General features: G+C 40.7%; 1 protein-coding gene and 1 long non-coding RNA gene across 10 annotated transcripts in view; one reads left to right on the plus strand and one right to left on the minus strand.

Moving 5' to 3' along the window:
• Nucleotides 1-22383, plus strand: part of EBF1 (EBF transcription factor 1) — a 266220-nt gene that overhangs the window by 93772 nt on the left and 150065 nt on the right. The window lies entirely within an intron of this gene.
• Nucleotides 3147-21354, minus strand: LOC111935485 (uncharacterized). Of its 2 annotated transcripts, XR_015276596.1 has the most exons (5): nt 21071-21354; nt 20246-20389; nt 10049-10118; nt 9094-9213; nt 3147-5397 (listed from the first exon to the last, which is right to left on the minus strand). It is a non-coding gene; the product is annotated as an uncharacterized LOC111935485 (long non-coding RNA). The 2 variants fall into 2 exon arrangements; XR_015276595.1 differs by lacking the exon at nt 10049-10118 and having other exon boundaries at nt 3618-5397; nt 21071-21344.

A 22383-nucleotide genomic window follows, 5' to 3' on the forward strand; every position in this document is an offset into this window, starting at 1 on the left:
AAGGACGTTGCAGGGTCGGGAATAGGAAATATTACTCATAACATAAAGTAGGGATTAATTATGCTACTAAATACTACTGTGTGAAATTTACATATGGGTCTGGTCATTGGTGAGGGGTTAGGAAAAGTGTAAGCATCCCATTTTTATAGCCTTAAAAATGTAGGTGGTGCGTTCGTGGCAAATCTTAACCCCTTGTTGTTTCAGAGGCAAGATGGGAGGGGCAGGAACACAGCTCCAAGGCAAATTAATCACCACTGCTTGAACTGAAACCCTTCCCAAGGTGCAGGTTGCAGCAGCACCTGATGCAGTTGCAGTTAGATGGTTTCTAACTCTGGCTTTCTGTGAAATGCTGCCCTTCTCTGCTCTCTCCAGGGGCAGTGAGCGTGGTGGTCTCCACATGGAGCCCCTCTGGAAATGCGTGGGCCATGTCAGAGCTCTGGCTCCAGTCTCACCTTGGAATGGGACTAATCATGTAATGACAGGAAACAGGCATTGTTGCTCCAGTCTGTGATGGTAAATTTTGCCTCTTTTCGGGTAGTACTTGGCAACGGTTGGGCAGAATTGCTCAGTTGTGTGATGGCTTTTCCCGAGTGTTTCTGTCTTTACATGGCTGCTGCTGCTGGGAGGAGGCTTTAGCTGGACTAGAAAAGGCAACTGTGGAGCTCTGCTATTCCTGAACTATCCTGGGCCAATATATTACTCTGTTCAGGGTCAGCAATCTCTCACAGCAGTGGCAGCCTTCATGCTCTTTCTGAATTAGCAGATGTCATGTCTTTATCTGATAGCTGCACTGCCAAGGTGATTTTAATACCAGTCTGGGGAGAGATTTAGGAATCAATGGAGTTGGGATAGGCTGCAAATCAGGAAAAGAAAAAGAGTATCATGGATAGAACCCCTGTTATTTCAAGTCTACCTCGATATTTTAATATCAAGATATTTTAATGGAGTTTGTCCCCTTTGTAGTAATGATGTGCTGTTTTCTTGAGATTTTACAGGAGAGATGAAAATAATTCTCCAAAGAAGTCTGGGAGAATTTAACCTGGAGAATCTTTTCTACATCCTGCATCTCCTAAATCACTGTGCAGTTCCCTATCCACTATTAATCAACACTGCAGTCGGCCCTTTGAAAATTTTTTACAAGTTGTTATTTCTTAAATCTCACAGGATCATTCTGTGAGAATGGTCATGAATATATAATAACAACTTCATATGCATCTGAAAAATAGGGAGACAAACCAATATGGTTTGTTTCCTTAGTGAAAAGGCCCTTGAATTGAAGTTAAGGAAATAATTCCTCTGAACTTAGATCTGAGCCATATCGCAACATCCTAAACATTGATAGAATTTTTGTATTTCCCATTAGTGAAAGCAAGAAAGAATTTTTTATTTTTGCCCTTGCCAATTTTAGCCATGATATTCAATGTCCTTCAAGAGTTAAAGATCTAGAAAACCTTTGCTTGTGGGGAAATTTCAATGCAATTCAAAGGGTCCACTCTGTGTGTTGGGTGGAAGATCTGGATGTATGTAGTTAAATATACAAGCACCTCTGTGTAATTCATCACCTCAATATCTGCCACTGGATAAACATCCAATACATATAAGACAGCGTTCTCAAGGATGAAACTCAGGATGACTTTCCCAGGTTTACAGCTGGAGGGAATGAAACCTGGCAGGGCAGGGCTCAAATCCCTTGTCCGAGGTTACAGATGAGCCCGTGGCAGAACTGTGGAAAGTGACTCTGACTATCAAGCATCTGTGCATATTTGGTGAGCTGCCTTCCCTCTCTAGAGCCACATGAGCATTTAAGTGTTTTGTTGGATAGGGGCCTAGATGCTTTTAGGGTTTGTTTTGAAAGCTGTTGTTTATTTTAAAGCACTTTCCCCAGCTAATTTACAGGTCTCTTCTTGAGATCTGCTATGGCGAGTCCCACCTTATGGAAAGGGCTTCTTTCTATTATGAGATGCTGAAGGACCTTTGGGATTCACTTTCTGATAAAAGCTCTTGAGGATGGAGCAGAGGAATGGGCCACTTGTCAATCAGCACTGGCAGCCTATCCCCTAAAATGCTTCTTGCCTGTAGCCAGATCCTCCAGGGGCTGGTTCTGCCCGAAGATACAGATCCTGGAGCAGGGATCCAGCCAGCTCACCAGATGGCCAGGAGTCACTGAGCATGTTTGTGGTGCAGAGCCTCCAAAGTCTCTGGCAGCCTGCCAGTGGGTGTATATATATACATATATATATAGCAATTTACTTAGGGGATGTAGACAGGGGAATACCAAGCTGCTTATTGGCCATCAGAGTGGGAACTGTTAAAAAGTATTGGATCCATAATTGCATTTGGCCTCCCCAGTGACCAAAGCTGAAATCCCTGTGGAAGCTGTTTTCAGTTTTTAATTTTTTTTCTTCAATAGAAGAGCCATTAGAAGAAAAATATGATAGTTTTTCTTTAAAAATAGAGTCTGCTGGGATGCTGTAAGTGATCGTTGGCAGAGCAATCCTTGTATGCCAGGATTCTTCTGTAAGTAATGAGATCACTTGGATCAGGATGAGAAAATGGGATAATCCACTTCTATAGAAAGTGAAAGCTCTGATACAAAGCATGAGTGAGCTTGTGAAGCATGTCACTGTATGTTTAGCCTCTGTGCCTATAATAACCTTGTACTTGCTTCCTAATAGTTGTAAAGAATACAGTAATGCTAAAAACAAGTGCTGCTGACACATTTGTCAGTGTTTCAGTGAACCCTGATGCTATATGTCATTGATTTGTGGCTACAGACAAAGAAACTTTTTTTCTTTTTTTTTCCCTTGTCTGCCTGCCTTCCTTTCTGATTTTCTATATTATTATATATTTATTTTAATAATGACTGTGTGAGATAGAGGCTGCATTTATTGATGGGCTATGTTGTTGACAATGTTGTTTACTTATTTGGAATGATTCCGCCCCTCAAGCTGCTACAAGCTTATCAAATCACTTTAACTAACTCCCATGTTACCATCAACACTGGTCCAAATCTGTCACAACTGGCAACCTTCAGAGTTTGTTTGAAAAGATGGTTAACAGGTTTGAGCATTGTCAGAGTTGCAAGGCATGAGCAAATAAGATCATTGCTCAGAGTGTGTTGTTAGATTGATCACACAGGGCACGGATTAAATTCTTGGGATGTTTTAATTATTCTTCCACGTGCTTTTGGGTTTTCAGGAAAATGGGGTTCACAACTTTCTGAATGGAAAGATGTGTATGTGGATAACAGAAATAACTAAGACATTTTCCAGTATAAATGAAAATCTGCGCTTTTTCAGCACTGTGAAGACAAAAGTTTTACTGCAGAAGAGGGATAAAGCTAGGGATAAAGTAAGTTAGGCTAGGGTTAAATAAAAGATAGTGTATCCTTGTTGAGGACCCAATTTAAAGCAAAAAGTTTAACCCCCATACTGCACTGAACCCAGACAAAATAGCTTCCATGGCCTTTGTGTGACGTGGAAGGTGAACATAGAGCATCTTCTGTGATATTGCCCTCTTTGGCTTACAAAGTGTATTAAGTTACGTGAATGGGGAAAGTTTTGAAACAGGCCTTAGAGTTTGACATAATATCTCTCAGTTGGAACCAGTGCTTATTACAGTGAATACCTTTTTTTTTCCCTTCTCCTTTTTTTTTATTTCTTTTTTTTTTTTTTTCATGTCCATAAAAGCGATTGGGTGACTGTTAGCAAAGCCGTGATATTGGCAGTCTGTGCCTTGACCTGGGATCTGATACTCTTCCCAGGGGTTCTAGCTTAGGAATGCTTACAGCAGCAATGCTGCTAATCACAAACGAGGAGGCAAAACACCACTGCCTTTTGTCTCGATGTTAATCAAAAAGTAGTCTGGAGGGCTGCGTGGACTGCCTTGTCCCAGAATGGTGGGGAAGTCATCTGTCGTGGCATAAAAAATGTTGGCAACATGAAGGTGATCTGAACTCTGTGTGATGTAGCCATCATCCCGGAGCTGATCTCTGAATTTAAAGGTGTGGCAAAGCAATCGGCGCCACAAATTAGAGTCATCCGATTTGCATAGATTAACGAGGGAAGGTCGTAGCCTGGTGACAGGTCAGGGGTGCCCCCAGGGATTTGAAGAAAAACTTTGATTCTTCCTTTTTTTCCTTTCCATGAAGTAATCGTGCTGTTCTATTGTAAAAGGAGCTCTGTTACTTATAAAGGAAAGCTTGTCATTTAAATTCATCCAAGTTAGGACACCACTGAGCACTGTCAGATGTCAATCACAATACAGCAGGGAAATGTTTTTCAACAGATTTTTACCTTCATTTTTCCATAACACAGAGCGGTGGCATAAAGGGGGTCTCTGAATGTACTTCTTAAGGTTAGATTTTATTTCTTTTCATCTGCAAAGGACTGTTTTTGAAGGTATGTAGTAAAGAATCATGGTCATTTCTGTGACAGGGAGGGAGGAGAGTGAGGTGAATGTTGTTTATAATATCTTTTCCATTTGGGAGATGTTAGTGGAAGGTTTTTTGTGTGTGCTAAAGCCGACATTCTTTCTCACTGGAATTGTTGATTGTGTCTTCTCGGCAGAAGTTGCTTTGAAATATTTTGGCCGGAGACTTGGGATCTGTTCTTTTCACCAAACCTCTTTCACCTCTGTGCTGCTGTCCTACATTTTTGTCCAAGCCTTGTGGAGATTGAATGTTCGCCCTACCTGACATCTGCTCAGGAATGAGATTTTGTACTCTGGCCAGTTCTGGCAGAAGCATCAATTTGATGCCCTTGTCATCAGTTTCATGGAGAAGCTGGGGACTGCGTGACTTTTCGCACTGAGCTGCCGTTCCCTGCCAAGCCTAACTGGTGGTGTATGGGTCTGGTGGATTTGGGACCAGAGGATTTAAGGGATGAGAACAGAGTGATTGCTTCTTTTTGCACTCTTCACTTGTGCATATCCTCAATAAGTTTATTTCAATTTGGCTTTTCTGCATATCTGTAATCACACAAAATCACAACAATACTTACCGAGCGAAATTTCTCTGTGGGCTGCCACATGCTCTAAAAATTGTTATCATGCTTTGCCAAGCCTGCTGTTCCTTAAGATCCTGGTTTGTCTGATGGCCACTGTGTAGGTCAGGGCTTTTTCTCTTGGAAGTGACATAAGACCACGCTGGCATCTGCCCCCAGGAATGAGAGAGGAGGACTGTGTCCATACGGCTCCCAGTCATGTTAAGCAAAGAACAGATGCTGGACTTGTGAGCAGCTTGGTGGCTGAAGACCAACTCCAGGGGAGCTCCTGGCAGCTCCTGGGGCTGGCAGTGCCAGTGGGCGTCACTGCTGTCAGTCAATGGCACTTTCTGCAGGGCTTCACCATTCATTGGTGGCACTTTCTGCTCCAAGAGCCCCTAAGAGAAACCCTTTCCTGGTAAGGAGTAAATAAAGATACACATAAATGTAACCCATTGTTTAAAATATTATCACAAGTGTATGTATATTTTAAAAAAAATTGGCATTCTTTTTTTAAACCCAGCTGATTCCTTTCAGATCCTGCCCGAGTCCTTTTTTTTTTTTTTTCTTTTTTTTTGGCCTTGAGTAAACCTATGTGTTTATTTGGATATGGGAGGATTTTAGGCTTGAAAGGCTTGGAATCAACTGTGCATTGATCTAAACATTTACTGAGTAGCAGGCAGTTGGATGCAGAATACCCTGAAAAAATGATGTTTAATCATGTGGAAAATTTTGCCATTTGCATCAGCACAATGATACATAGATAAGTGTGCTTTCAGTTCCTCAAACAAACTCAATGCTGTAACTAAATGCTTTATGAAGTTGAACATCATATTGTACACAACTTCACTGTGAAGCCATTACAAAAAAACCACTGTGAAAATCCCCTGTTATGCAAAAAGGTGCATGCAGTATTTCCTGAGTAAAATGAGATACAGTAAGAAGTATAACTTGATGGTACTTTTTTTTTTCCTCCATTAGCTTTTTGTTTACAGAAATTAGGTGAAGTACCCAAGCATAAATCTGCTTGGAAATGAAGCAGCACTTGGAATCAATATATGTTAGCAGGGATCCTAAGTTTAAACAGGTGAGTGGTCTCCTTAGCTCACGAGGTGTGTCTTAATAATTGTGTGTCCAATATTAAAATTCAAGACATGTTATCCAGACCAGTGCAACCCAAGCTCTTTTGCAACATTTTGTGGTGCTAGGTTTTAATGTGTTTTAATGTATTTTATTTCAGGGGACAACTTCTAAAAGAAAAGTTTATGAAAAGATGAAGAATCACATTTGCATGCTGTAATGATAGCTTGGGAACACTGGGAAGAGATTTGTTTTTCCAGAGTGTCTTTGTAGGGACAAATTCTGCTCCATGGAGAAAACCTGCTTTGACACTGTCAGAGAAAAGTGCTGTCTCTATTAAAATAATAGTGTTGAATCAGTGTTAGGTAGAGTAGCATTGAGTCATAAAAACTAATTATCACTGTTCAAAACATTCTCAAATACACTTAAGTGGAGGTTTGTTGCATAAACATACAATTAAAGAAGGAATTTGTGATGGATGCAGGGATCTGCGGCGCACAGACTCCCTGTTTACTGGTGCAGCTAACAGATGGGTAGGCCAACTGATTCACAGATGTGCAGCTTATAAATATAAACTAACGTCTTACTACTGATGTATATCTGCAAGTGGCAACAAATTACTTTCCTCTTTAGCTTTTGGCTGTATAGTGGGGTAGATTTTAATAATAAAGTAACTGTCATTAGAGCTGGTGACAAATGATCAACAAAAATACACTGCACTTGCTCAGATTTGGGGTTCACTGCTACAAAGTGCTGGCAGAATTAGTTTTCAACATCTTTTGGGGTTTTGTTTGTTTGATTTGTTTTCTTCAGGAAATGTACAAATCTTGTGTTTTGAAGCACATCTCGGATATTTTAACTCGTTGATTCCGAGCAATCCTAATTAGGACTACGTCATTTTTTGTCTTCAGGTTCCTTTGAAGGGGTGAGGGCAGAGAAACAGGAAGGGAAAGCAGAATCTTTCTCTTAGTTAAAAATCCCCAATTCATCTCCAAACCAAGGCACTGATGAAAATACAGAGTTAAGGAAAGGGGGGAGCTGCATTCCATTGTTATATTTGCTCTTTAAATAATTTAGTTGCAAAAAAATCTGAAGGCTGTTTTAGCAGTAATTAATTATTCATTAATGACATGCTAATTGCATGGTACCTTTGAATATTTAACAAAATGCAAAAACAAGCACTGTAGTTATGTTTTTAATGTAGGAAGAGAATTTTTTACTATATTACCTCTTTTGTGGAAAAAAATAGACCTCTTTTTCGATGGACTAGGGAAAGTCATAGTAGTGGCCTACTTTCTATTCACTATCTTCAGTCACTCTTTGTACAGTGGAATATAATGTCCTTATCTAGACTTAACAATTGACAGGGTGGCAATCCCTTGACTTTTGTCCAAATGATTTCTCAACAAAAATGGGTTAATTATCGCTCTCCGTAGCTTTTTGAATAACAAAAGGCCACGGTTCCTTTTCTTCTTTTCTTTCCTATTTACTGTATGGAAGCCTTTGAAATGCGATAGTTTAATCGGTGACACCTTCTAACCGGGGATTTCTGAGTGCTGGAGCTCTCTGCAATGAGCTCATATTGCTGTGTGTGAACATTACCATGATTAGGAGATATGACCTTTATTATGCCAAAGCCACCCTGGACTTTAAGGATGAAAATAAAACCTCTCCAAACCACTCCATGCACTGAAGTAGGTTTGGATTGTTTCACCTCATAAAAGCCAAGCAGTGTGCTAACAATGCCCTTTTAATACACAGACTCACTGAGCTACACTCTCTTGACCAGCTTGTTAAAAATATTGTTAGCTACACCTTGCAACAGTTCTCTGCTGAGTGTGTTTAAGTGAGCCGGATTAGGACTTTTCAAGTCTTTCTCTCAGTTTGAGAACTGGCATAGAGATTTTTGTGATTATGCAATAGACTTTAATAACCTGGCTGGATATTTCCCTTCGAGTGTTTTGTTTTGTTGTGGGTTCAAGGGTGTAAAATGTAAGGCAAATAATCAACAGAATTTAAAGGCACTGTCCTTGATATTGCTCCACTCTGTAATTCCTCAGCGGGAAGATAAGTGACACAGCCACTACTCTAATTTGCATCCTATAGCCTAGATTTTGTTCTCCTTTCTAATTAGTTGGTAACTCCCATTAACGTTAATAGTACTTACAAATATGCATCAGTGAGAGAATAGATCCCAGTAAATCTGAGCATTATTAGGGCGCTACAAAATTAGCATGTAGTATACTTCAGGCTCATGCTGAATTTTATAGCTTGGCTGGCTATAAAGGAGTAGAAATGCATTCAGTGACAAGATGAGGGAAAAGCAGGAGTACTTAACTAGAAGAAATAGGAATGCTCATGCATCCCATATGTGATTGTCTTCCCAAGTACTCCTTCAATTGAAGTAATGTAATTGTTTCAGAACTGGCTCAGGTCTCTCTCCCTCTTTGTTCTGCTGCTTAGAGAATTCTTCTGGCATTCCTCAGTAGCAAAACTTGTAACTGCAGACAAGGCTGGGCTTAGACTGTGTAAATCTGACTCTGAACTTGCTCTTTGTACTCCTGCTATGGAGAAGAAGAGGAAGCCAGGCAGACTCTTCCTTCTCAGATGTTCTTTTTGCAATTTGTGAGATTGAATCCAATGACAGAGAAGTAATAGAATTACTTGGGTATTCTTTATTCAATGTTCTGGGTGAAGCATTTGCCCTGTGCATGCCTGAAAGCATGTGGGTTAAAAGGTCAAGAGATACATGGCAAAGAGATGGGGAGGAAAGTTTGGTTATGTTTGGGAACTTGGATAGGTACCATGGGTACCATCTGCAGCGTCTGCTCTGCACTTGGGGTGATGTGATTCAGTGAAACATTAACTTGAGATCCAAACCTTGCAAGATGTCCTTGCATGGCTCCTTCTGCCTGGTGTGAAAGACTGGTCTCTTATTTTAGTGTACAGTAGAGACATCAGATTCCAAAATGCTGTTCATAACATAGAAGCAAGATACGGAGCTTTAATTTGAAAACAACTGGAAATTTACCCATCTGTGAAGATCTTCATGTGAAAGTGTCAGAGGAAAGGCCGTTCACTTGCCTAAGATTGGCTTGGTGCAAAACATGAGCCATTCGTGGAGTAACAATCAGGCTTCTGGATTTTCCACCTGGAATGGAATGTAGATCCAGTCAAAGGGACAGATGTGTTTTGGGGAGTAGTTTCCTGCTCTTTATTTTTTAATTAGAGATACCTAATTTTGGCTGCAGAAAACAAGCTCCTATGTCATATATCTTCACCCTGTGGTTAGTGGTCAAAATGTTAGCATAATGCATATAAAACATGTTGGAAATTTATGCAGATGAATTGGGGTCATGGTAGAGAGAGCATGGGTATATTATCCCAGACAAAGTATTCCCAGTCTGCGCTATTGTTATTATTTATTATTTGACATCACGAAAGATACAATTTTTATGCTGTTTGGGCACTTCACAATGCAGATAAAGATATGATCCCTGCTTGTGATGCAGGAGAACAAATTAATTTCAGACATGACAAAGTGCAGAGGAAGGGATGTGATGGGGAAAGGAATAAGAGAGGTAGTCTGGAGCCCGTGCAAGGCATGAACAGTGGGGTTTTTAACGTGGAATATTGTACAGAACAGAACTGGGGATAGTGTGGAGGGCAGCAGTGTCCTTTAGGGCCAGTGAAGAATGGTCCATGTTGCTGATATGCTGTGGGTGGGCTAATGGCATGTACTGGTCAGTGCCACAGCCAAACCTGGGCTTGTGGGGAGCACAGACTCCTCAGTCCCTGCGCTCTGAGCTGGGTCAGGCCTTGTGCTGGTGGAGTGTAACAGAGTTATTCTGGACACAAATTGGGGTGGTGCCTCTCTTTGCTAGGAATGGCACTGAGCCCCTCGTGGGGTAAATGGCCCTCGTGTTGCTGTGTCATCCCTGCTCTGCTGCTCCCACCCGTTTCTGGTACCTGAATGAATTACTCACATGTGTAATTTACAATGATGTGCTGCTATGGAGCTACTCTGGTCATCCAACAGCACATTTCCACCACCAGCTCGAAGGTTTGAAGCCAAGGAGTGTTTTGGTTGCATAGGGGCAAAGGAAAAGAGAACTTGGTCAGCTTTACCTTGTAAGGACACTTGTTGCAAATGTGACTTTTTATACCAAATGGCAATTAAATGTCAGGTTTGGGTTCCTGAATGCAATTAGTGTTTGGATTATACATTCGTATTTGAGAGACTCTTTAGCATTAAATATTCACTAAATTAAGTGAAGGGAAGGAGTAGAAAACAGGGAGAAAAAGGTCCTGCTGAAACATAGTCAGACATGACATTTCCTTATGTCGATAACCATCAAGGGCTTTGCTTCTCCATCCATAAAGACAAGAATGCCACCTGTCAATCAAAGGGAGAGTCACAACAAAAGATCAAGAAAGAATCAAACAAAAATGTTGTCTTCCTTTGGAAAAGCGTTGGCTGCTTTTTTTTTTTTTTGCTTCTGATAATATTTATAATGTGAGCACAAGGTATGTATAGGTGGTAGTTTATATTGCAGTGCTTCATTTCCTTTTAAAATTGTGTTCACCCAGAAGGAGAAATTATACAAATAAGGCATTTCAAGCCACTAAACACGACCTGTAATTGTAAGAACTATTTTAAAATGCTAGGTTCTTACTTTTGGTGCCCTCTGACAGAGAGAGCACCTTTAGTCTGTACTGAATGTTCAGTTTAAAATAAAATCTACTTTTTGTTAAACCTGAGAGACGGTGTTTGGTTGCAGTGTTACTGATCCTTATTTATAAAAGAGTCTTTTTATTCCTTATAGGTTCTGAAAAAAAATTGGAAATTGTTATTTAATATTAGAAGAGTCTCTTCTGCAAGCTTGCCCTGGTTTTTAAAACCACCTTATTAAAGACTGTTTGCACAGTGAATTTGGAACCTGAGGTGTGGGGATTAGCAACACAGCTGCATTAAGTAGATAATCAATAGAACCTATTAATACATTTTTTCTTTGTCTTATATATAGTAAGGTTAATATAAGTGGCAAGTGTGGAACATGGTTATGATAGAAGTGCATTACAGATCTTTAAGTTTGAAAATTAATAAAGAGTAAAACATGTATCCAGAATGCATAATACCATATGTTTCATATTTGAAAAAACTTTTGCCATCTAGAGTATTTTGAATTTTTTTTGTTGCTGTCTAACAGTCAGATTAAATCCTGTACTCCTGGCCCATGGACTGGCTTTTCCAACATGGAATCTAAATGCAAGAGAGGGACGAACAGCATCTTGTCTAATAAGCTTCAGCTTTGCACGTCATCCCAGTGCTGATAATGGCAAAATAATGTCCAACGATGTAACTTTTACAGTTCAGTAAAAATCTCCTGGTAGTTTGTGAATGCAAATGGCATCCTGTCTTTTGCAAGCTGAGAACGCATGGCAGGAAGCTGAGAGAAAATAAATCGCGAAAGTGAAGAACAGGAAATCAAGACACGAAGCAATTAAATGGGAGCCAGCCATGCACTTGTGTGGCCTGGGACTGGCTTGTGACATTGTCTGGATGGGCGGGTCTGGGCAGCAAAAAAGACTCACTGGCTATGCCTGGCACTACAGTCTTTTGAAAGCTGTGTGGTTTTCAGCCTATCTCTGATACTGTAGGCTTCAGGGAGTGGGGTCATATGAGTTTCAACAGGAATTGGGGAATTGTTGGTTCCAGAGGTCCTTAGGAAGCTGAACCCAGCTGTAAGTGTTCAGTAGTGCTGACTGAAAACCAAGAATTCCAGTCTGCAAAAAATGCGACGCTTTCCCATTTAATTTTCCAGTCTTTGTAATATCTAAGATCAAGGATTTGAGTCCAGCTTTTAAATATTTTGGATCAGAGTCCTTGATCCTGTAGCTCTCTTAAAGTCCTCTTTTTTGCTTTAAAGTTCTACTTTCTGTTGAAGGTGCACAAAAATTTTGTAGAAATATTTATAAGAAGGGACACTGCAGAGAAACTTCCATTTGTCAGTGTAAAATGTGCTGCTGAAAACCTATCACTGATCACTTGAGACTCTGTCCCTGACCTGCATTTTGAGTATCTGGAGCGTGTTGAATGAGTGCTGGCAGTCACCTGACTTCAGCAGGACTGAGGCAACTCCGTGCCCTGCCTGGGTTTCTGGATCCACAGCAAAGATATTTTCTACATGTATGTCAGAATAAAACCTCAACGCTCATTGATTTCCTATGGGCAAGGGGAGGAGTGATGACAGAATGCTTGTATAGATCTTTAGTCTTGAGGACTGAGGGACAAGGAGTGTGGGCTGTGTCTTGCCATAGCTGGGGTGTGGGCAGTGTCCATCCTGAGAGCAGGGCTGCAGGATGTGTCAGCTCTGCAGGGCTGCACCAGCTCCACCACTGCCTCAGAATTCATGTATAGATTCCACCATCCTTGTGAAACTGCTGCTTTATGGCTGCATTTTATTTTTTTTTAATTGTAAAAGAAGCTTAAAAATTCAATTATAATCACCAGAAAATAAATGTATGCCTACAAGTCTGTGGCTTATCTGGTACTTTACTTTATCTATTTTTCCTTTGAATGTCACTGAAAATTTTTGTCACTTTTCTCTTATCTCCCTCTAATTTGCCAATATTTCTTCTCTAATCTTGCTGTCTGGAAAACACAGTGCTGTAGGTGCATCCCCACCAGTGTCATTTGATCATCACAAGCCACCTTTGTACATCTGGCTCCAACTCACTGATCATTTTGCAGCCGTGTCACATGTTTAATTTGCTGTCCACTGGCCGTACAGTGATCTTATGGCATCTCAGAAGTTCTCTGGAAGTCGTCACATTGACAGTCATTCTGTGTAGGGATGTCTGGGTGCACACATGCATCAACTGCCTTTCAGAAGTGTCATTATACCTCACATCTGGGATGTATTTACCGGCTGCTATCAAGTGCTGCCACAGAAAGCCTCTAGTTACTCGTATCCTGATCTGATTCTCTTTGTGGTTATTTACTTTTCCACATTCACCTCAGTATTGTCATTTGGAAATGTTGCTAATACTAATCAGGTACTTTTCAGGCATGGATTTGGGATGAAATGAGTGCTGAGAATTTGTATTGAGCCTCTTCCCATGGTTATCGTCATCTCTTGTGTTACAGCACATGGTGTAAGGTTGCATTTGAGGCTGCTACTGGTCAAATATAAGCTAAGGAAAGAATAGAATCGGAATTGGTCATCTTTGATTCTTGCTACAGAGGTGGAAACGCTGATGTGAGCTCAGTGATATGCTGGAAGTCAGCTACAGATGACTAAACTTCAGCCTTTGAAAATGTGGTTTGGACACCCCAGTGACACTGCTTCTAGTGGTGCTTTCCTTCCTGTAGTGACTAAACAGAGCGTCATTTTTCTCAGAGAATCTCAGTGTGCCTGTAATCACATGGGAAAAAAACCCTGTAGGGCATTTTCTTGGTCCACATCTCGTGTTTGCATTCAGGCTGAAATCCTGCCTCCTCAATGACCCACGGTTACTCTGTGTGTGGGCGAGGAGCTAACCATGGTGAAGGCAGCTCAGCTGCAGAGTGATGCTTTCCTCCTTTCTCAGTAGAGCAGAGGCAGGGCTGGAGAGACCTCGGCCCTTCAGAGGCAATGAAAACTCTCTCAAGTGTTTGTGGATGTCAACTATACCTTTGCTTCCACCAGATTTTCTGCCATGTGATAGAAGGCTCCCTTCTCTGGACTGCCTCTGGAGAGGCTGAACATCCGATTTTAATACAATAAACAAGTTTACATCACATGTAGATGTTTTAAAAATGTTTTAGAGACTTGGAGATGTCCTTGAAACGTATCTGTGAAGAATGTTGTCCTCATTGCTTCTATCACAAGCATCCTGCAGTGGAGCAGCTCAGCACCTGTTATGAGGAAGGCCATGATTTGGACTGAGCAGGCACCAAAGGGTTTGCCTGAAATATTTACTTTATCTTCTCCTCTGTTCAAGAGTTTGGGTTTCTCCCCCTTGCAAAGGTTCTTTACCTTGAAGGCTGGGCTCATCATTAATATTTATGGCAGGGAGGCCATATGAATTTGTGGAGGTGGAGGAAAGTTGCTGAGAGCTATAAAGATGCTGATGGTCACTTAAGAGATTCTTCCTCAAAGTCCTGGTTTGCCAGAATAACTTATTTTACAAAGTTTCTTTGGGCCTCAGCTTCTTACCAGTAAAAAAGGAAGACTAGCTCTTCCTTACTCCTTCAAACTATTAAAATAGGGTTTGTGTGAGCATTTTTCATATTGATAGAGCAGGTAGGTACATGATTTAGCTTTCCAGAAAAATATGTCACAGCTCAGATATAAAGGTACTTGTTTCCCTGAGGATACCTTCAGTCTTTATCTGTAGAGGACAGATAAAGATGGGATGTCCTCTCTCACTTGGAAGACTGACACTGGGATGAGCCCCTTCAGATGACAGAAGGACAATACAGCTCCACACTTCGGTCATTGATAGGAAACAATATTTTGTGAAGCTAGTAGAAACCTTCTGGAGATGCAAACTGTCAGCTTCTACACACAGCTCCTCCCCTAGCCCTTTGTACTAGTTGGAATGAAGTTTTATGTCAATTTTTATATTTCTAGAGAAGTTGGGCTTTTGGATGAGAAGGTGCTGTGATTTCAGACAAAATATAGATCCTCAAGTGGCTAATCTGCAGAAGGAAACGAATGCCTGCTTTAAAAAGCTACAATTTAGGCAACCCAACCTATTGACCTTCTAACTTTGGACTGCTAAGACTGCTTGCTCAGTACATCTGTTTTTCTATGGTTTTGCCTGTAATTATGTTGTCCTCTGCAGTTACGATAGTGGTTTATCCTGCTTCAGAAATGTTATGTTTTGAGGTTAACTTTCCCAGGGGGTATGTTTCTTTCTTTTTTCCCTTTCTTCTTCTTGTCAAAGCAAACAAAACATAAAATCCCACTCGGGATACAGGAGTCAGGAAGAAACCTATTAGAAAGAGTTAAAGTACCTTGTACTGTGGGGACGCGTCTGTCAATGGGAAGTACTGTATAATGGGGTTACTTGAAAATGGCAAATAGTCCTGCATCTTATTGAATGAAAAAGGACAAATGTCACAGAGCTTGATGGAAAAATAAAGATAAGGTTAGGGGTCATGTGACCCAGACGTGTCCCCTGCTGTCCACATGAAGGGCGGCTCTCCCTGCATCTTCCTGTGATTCCTGCTTTTTGCTCAGTGTGGACAAAATGATGATTTATGGCTCCTGCCGTGGGGATGGGTGGGTGAGTTTGCAGGCAATTTCCAATTCCCTTCTCCTGACTGTAAAGCAAAAATTCTTTTCAGGTCTTATCCAGCCATCAAAGCTTGTTTGTGGTGCCACTGTAACTATTATTTGTAAAAATCACTGTGGGAACTGTTTATTTCTTATTAAAGGTCCAGCTCTGCCCCACTGAAATTGATAGGAATTTTGCCATTAACTTCAGGGAGGAAGGATGAGGCTTTTATCCCCAGTACATTCTGATGTGTCCCTGCAGCATTGACAACTGGGGGAAATGAGTGGTTTTGCTCTGTAAAACACAACTCATATTACCAGAATGGAGCATCTCTTTGCAATATCATGTCAGGGAATGCTGTGTTCTTTGGGTTCTCTGGACAAATCCAGATGTCCCTGGCCATCTTTGTCATGAACAAAAGGACAAGGTGAATTTGGTTGCTTTACATTGTTTGAGTTGGAGTGTTCTCCCTCCAGACAGATGGAAAACCATGCAGGATGGGCCAGGTGTTTAAAATGGGATCTAAGACCAAAGCTTTGAAAGGCAGCTCTAAATTTGAACTGTAAGTAAAGATTTCCAGTATTAAGCCCGCATATGCCATGTTGTATTTCACTTAGCAATTGAGCAGTGTCCAAATGCTATTTATTGGAAACACTGGACTTTTGCCACTGAAAAATATTTGTGGTGCTTTGGCATTCTGAATAACTTGTAGTTTTTTTGGTTTTGCCTCATCTGACTTTAAAAAAAAAAATACTGGAAACAGTTTTTAAAAATTAATTTGATGTAAACCCAAACAAATTATTGCCTCCATTCTTCAGGGAAGAAAAGAGAGACTTTTCCCATAGTGCTTATTTCTCTAGTTTTTTAGCTTCATGTTATTCTAAATAAGGAAAACTTCAGAATCTCAGAACTGTAGTAGTTTTAAAAAATACAATTAAAATGCGAACTATATTTTTACTCTCCTTAGTGTTCACATGTACCTAGTTCCTTATTTTTTTTAGCATACAAGGGCAACATTTTGACGTTCTTAATCATATGAGTGAAATTTTGGGGTTGAAGTGGGTTGCCAGGAAGTACTGTGGGCTGTATTATGTTCTAAGTTATGCTGAATGGCCGTGTCTTTAATGCACTGCAAGGTGTCAGGAGAGCTGAACCCCATTTACGTCTGCTTATTGCTCCTTTCATATGTTCAGATTTGTACTTCAAAGTCAGCTTCTGACTGAACATAGTTCTGCAAATTGAATTTAAGATTAGTATTAATTCTTTTTAATTTTGAAATGAATTTTTCAAGGAATCAAACAATTTCAGGATTGATAAGAGCAGGTGCTACATTGATACAAACATAGTTTCTCCAACAAGGACTGTCTTGTCCTTGACATTTGGGATCCTTTGTGAATTTTTAGCCCCTGCTCACACCAAACTTCTAGACATGAATGTATCTCTTTATTAGCTCTTCTTGCAGGATTACTGGGTTTGGTGTGTATGTTTGGAGGAGCCATAGCTTACAAAACATCTCTAAGGTTTTTTTTCCTGTGCAAATGTGGGGCCAAACAAAGGTTATTTCTATATGGCCAAATCCCCAGTGACGAACAGAGCAGCAGAGACTCATAAATGCTCATAACTACTCCTGATTCAGATTTGAAGAGTGTGTTTCTTCGACCTTGTTCAGCTGGTCTATGAGATGACAACCTCTCCTAACAAAACATATCTTGCATCTTCATCTTGCATCTACATCTTCAGCCTATCATGATTTATTTGATTTTCAAAACCTTAATATTCTTCGTTTCACTACTGTACAGCTTCTTTGCAAACTGAAAATGATTCATTCAAACTGTTTGATTAGGACTTGCAAAACAGGCTACGGCCAAGAGAGTTTTGAGATGCGCTTGTGAATGGGCTGGCAGCTCTAAAAGCAGGGCTCCAATGATCACACCCAAGCAGGTTGCTCACAGCTTAGCTATTGCTAAACAAAAAGCCGTTTACAACTACAGCTCATGCTACATTTCCTTTTCAAGGGATAGTTTTAGATGCAAATTCATTTACAGAGGTAGATGAGATGAAATGTGCAACAGACACACCTGACTAACTCGCATTTTGTATCTCTAACAGTCAAAAGTACAATGCTTATGGTAATGAATTTTATCTATTACAAGGGAAAACAATCACCTTTGATGACATTATAGAATAAACACATTTAACAGCATGCTGAATTGCTGAAGTATCATTTTCAACGACCTCATTAGTGTCACTTAATTAAAACTTCCTGCTCTTGACTTTGATGCTGGTGCAGGCAAAAACACAGAGAGAATTGAACAAACAACAAAAAAGGGAGGGGTATCTTCTAGTGATAAATAGCAGTAGTTGCTAATGAAACCAAATTATGTACCTTTTTCCTGCAACTCAGATAAAATAATATGAAACACACAGCAACTTTGCATCAAACAAATTAATCAGCCGTCAGCAGATTCACCCGATAATAATCTCCTGCCCTTATTGATAATTTAAGGAAAAAAAGTTGTTTTTTTCTGTACACAATCATTAGGTCGGTGATAATTAAAGCTTCAGCTTCAGAAATGCCATAATAACCGTTAATTAGCAGGATGCTATTTTCAACATAATTTGCTAATTAGGGAGGGAGCTTATATAGTGTACGTTCCTAATTATGAAAGGGTCTTTTGCTGTAGACTCATGTGACTGGAGTGTAAATGACACCATTATGGGGGTCCTGGCAAATTTTAATTATTATTTTTAAAGTATATTTTACTCAGAAATATTTAGCCAATGCAGAAATATTAAGCATGCAAAATAACTGCTTTCCCTCCAAATCCCATTCCCTGCACTGGCACATTTTGTCTATCAAATGCAAGATGCCAAATATTTTGTTGGATAAACTCCACTAATTTCAATAAAATTAAGCTGGCAGCAAATTTAGCTCAATATATTTCTTTCATGTGGTTAGAGGACAGAGGCCAAATATTGCACTGATTGCTGTGTTCTGATGTTCTAATTTCAGGGCAGAAATTGGGTACCTGCTGTTTGAGAAGGATAAATTTTTTGTTTCTCTCTCAGACTGAGTTTTTAGTACGTGACAAAAACACCACTCACCCTTTCTATCCCCATCTAACTAAAGTGCTTGAGGGCCAGGTGCAAGTCTTTTTATTTTTATTGAAAAGAAATAAAATACAATATATTTTCTGAAGTAGAACTTGGTTGAATACATTATTTAAAAGACTGAATTGCTAGTATATGAAAAAGGATGCTAAGGTAACAGGCACATATAGACTTAAAACTAAGCCTATGTTTAGTTTTGGGACTTAGGCTCATAAATTGTTCAGATACATTTAATCTGTACCTTCATTTCTAATTCTCTCTCTATATTTTTCCATATCTGTATACATACATATACACATAAATGATATATTTGTGAATTTCTACTATAACTACATATATAATTTTTAAATTTATCATTACAGCAATAGAAAAGCAAGATGCTACCGTCACCCACTGATACATATTCACTCACTTCCTAAACTGAAATAGCTGATTCCTTTGAACTTTTTTACCTTGTTTCAAATAAAACTGTATTTCTCTTTCCCTTTAAAAGAAATGAAAACTTAATTCAATAATAAATGAGCTCCAGCTCAGCATAAGAGTCACTTAACTTAAATCTTTTTGTAGAGGTTCCCACTTAAGCAGCTTGAAAGACAGTAAATCACGTTGGGGAACGGACATCCCAGCTTCATTGCCACGCTGTGGAGCGCTGAATTAATGGCCACCTCTTTAGAATGTATGGATGTGCCTCCCAGCTGCTGGGCCTGACAGTGTTATAGCTCAATTAATGTGATTTTGATGTAATTGCAGATAGGGAACATAGCGCCTAAAAATTATATTTTGCCATAAGAATTATATTTTATCATCCAGATGTGGGAATGAATATTTTAAGTAATGGGGTTTCTTTCTATTTTTTATTTTGTGGTAACTTATTTAAAAGAGAAATATGTGGTTTATTTGCTGCCAGTGGCAACTGCTTGAAGGTCTTCATAGGAGGTAAAACATTGTTCTGGTCTGCTTGTGGCAAGTGTCACTGATTTTATGTTAAATTCTGTGCTCATGAGATGCTATAGAAATGTCTCCTTGTCTTAGAACAAGCAGGTAGATGTAAAGGGTGGTTTTGTCCTACATGCAAGGATTAATTACTGGGAGTCTGCAGCATTCACTTGTTGACCATGACAAGTCTTTGCTTCCCTTTGAATCACTAAAAAGGAAGACAGGGAAGCACTTGACATGATTTCTTAAAGCATGCGTGGCAAACAGATGGAAGAGGAAGATGCAGAAAGGGTTACTGTCATGAGGTTATGTGGGACAAAGCTTTTTAGACTGTGAGCCCGCTGGGGCAGAGGTTATCTTTGCTGTGCCCAGACAGGAAGGTTAGAGGAAGTTACAGGGATAAGTGATAGTTGATTCCTGGATCACCCTATTGCTCTGGAGGTAGAGAAAAGGTAAAGTGAATTTGTAATCACAGAAACCTGGTTTGTTTTTTTTTGTTTTTAGCATTTATTCATTAAAAAGCATTTACTTATTAAAATAAAACAAATAACAAACCAACACATAAAGACATTCATTTACATTGAAGAGATAGAGCTCACATGGAATAAACATAGGAATGGGTAAAAGCTTGACTGAATGGCAGGCATTATAACAGATTTACAAAAGTAAATGATAATTCAGTTCAGGCTTTAGCCTTCAGGTGAGTTCTGATTGGCAATGCTACTACTGCTTGGTTATTATGGAGGCTGCTCTAGGTGCATGTTACCCTCTCTAACCTCAGTAAAATAACTACAAAGATCTCCTTATCCTTTTATTACAAAGTGAAATAACATGGACTCCAATAGGTACAAAAACGAATGGAAACTGACCTGTTGGGTGTTTGCTCCTTTCCCATAGCTCCTCTGCTATTTGGTTGATTTACTGTAATTTCTTAGCGTTGTGCTTGCGGGCAGCCCTGGTACTTTTTGTCTCAGGCATCATTCACACGTCACACGCGGGGATTTGCAGGGTACCTACAATTTGTTGTCAGTAACTGTTGTGACTGTAAATCCCTGGGCTCTGATCAGCCACTCTGGTGCTTCAGCTCCTATAGGCACCAGGACTTTGATTTCTTGTGATGTCTACAGCAAACGCCTTGAAAGGGCTGGCTTCTCATCCACCTCAGCAAAGACAAATCCCCTGATGTACCCTTGAAACACGATTTTCAAGGTACTTAACCACCTAGTACCTTCAGAAGGTTTCATTTTAAATGGGTTCTGTGCTTAATACAAGTAGAGACTTATCCTGTGTCTGATTTTGCACCAAGCTTTTATGGGAGATGGACCAAACCTTCACTTTCCCATTTCTTGGTGTGCTGCTTTCACATGCCATAGTGGAAGCAGAGTTAAAAATGGGTGGAAAATAAGAATTTTTGGGGAGGAAAAAATAAGCCCAAAACAGGAACGTGATTGTGGAACCTTAAAAATTGGTGAGGAGTCAAACAGTAAATCCCAAAGCCTCATTTCGTGTGTGCACTCCAAAACTGACTGGATTGCAGCTCACCTAGGCTCTTCGACTTTCTGATTTGCCCGTCATAAATTAACAGGGAGAAAAACTGCCCGCTCACATCCCAACCCCTGGGCAGCTTTTAATGGATGGTGCTGGGTTTTCAATGCATTTATTAAGAGATTAACAATAACGTGGCAATATTTTACCTCATTAACGCTGCCACCTCATGTTGTTAGCCTTGGGCCTCACACTCTATGGTACCCCGAGGCCTCATGGCTGGACGTGTGAGGGAGCTGGTACCCACCCATCTTTGTGGTGTTTCCCCGCGGGGGTGCCAAAAATGAGATTTTTTTGTGGGGGGGAGAAAAAAATTACGTGTTTTTGGGTGACGAAAATGAGGGGGTTTTTGGAATAGATCGGGGGTGGGTGCAGTGCGAGGCGGCGGCCGCCAGGTGGCGGCGCCGCGCGGGCCGGCGCCGCGCGTGCCCCATTGGCCGCGGCGCCATGTTGTGGCGGCCCCTCAGCGCTGCGGGCCCGCTCCTCTCTGGGTTTGTGGCCCTTTCCCTCCCCGCCTTGTGCAGTTTAATCCTTTGGAATAAAACACGAACACCCAGCAGAGCCCACAGCCCAAGGCAGGCCGGAGGGAAGCTGCCTGGCACGGGGCACAGGCAGGGCCGGCAGCCAATGCACCCCGGCGCGCCGTCACCTGTTGTGGATGGACGCGCTCAAAAGTCAATTCATAAAATTCCTCACTTGGGCGAGCACAGATGATGCAGAGGGGAGGTATCAGGTGTAAACCACAACAGTAGTGTGCTGCTGGCATTGAGTTTCAGAACCTGGCTGGGTCGTTCAAAAAAAAAATAAATCTGAGAGCTTTGCACAGCTGCTGTGAAACGTGTCAGGTTGTCCTTGGCTGGGCTGTCCTGGCAGGTGGGGATGGGTAACCAGGTAGAATGTACCTGCCAAGGTGCTGTTGTCACCTGAGCATCCCCAGCTGGCCCAATCCGTGCCTTTTTTGGCCATGTTTTTTGTTGCCTGAACGCATGGAGTTGCCATGTTGGAACTACAAGCTGGATCCAGCAGGAGCTCTTTCTCTGGGGCTTCTCCTCGTTACCGCGTTCTGCCAACAACAGAGAGATTTCGCGTTGTGTTAACGCTGTGGGTAAAGAAATTGATCCTGGTAGAGTTTAGTAGCGTTGGGCCATGGACGTAAATCAAATCAGAACCCACAACTTCAGATTTGATACTCCATCAGACCATGTTGTTCTTTTCCCTTCCTATTTTTTAAGTGTAAAAAAAAGTGGTGTGAGAATGTTTGTGATTTCCCTTAGTTTAGCTTGGTTTAGCCCAAAGAGGAAAGCAGCACGTGAGGAGTAAACTCTATTATTTAAGGACTTGTGCAGTCATTTCTGTCACAACAGCCACAAGAAAAAAGTGGTTGTTTACTTGCCATTCCTCCTACCACAGACTTTTAAAAATTCTGAGTTTTCTCAAATCTGGTTGCATTTTCTTCAGCCAG

The sequence above is a fragment of the Cyanistes caeruleus genome, chromosome 15 (genome assembly GCF_971803275.1).
Source record: "Cyanistes caeruleus chromosome 15, bCyaCae1.hap1.1, whole genome shotgun sequence".
In the NCBI taxonomy this organism is placed as follows: Eukaryota; Metazoa; Chordata; class Aves; order Passeriformes; family Paridae; genus Cyanistes; species Cyanistes caeruleus.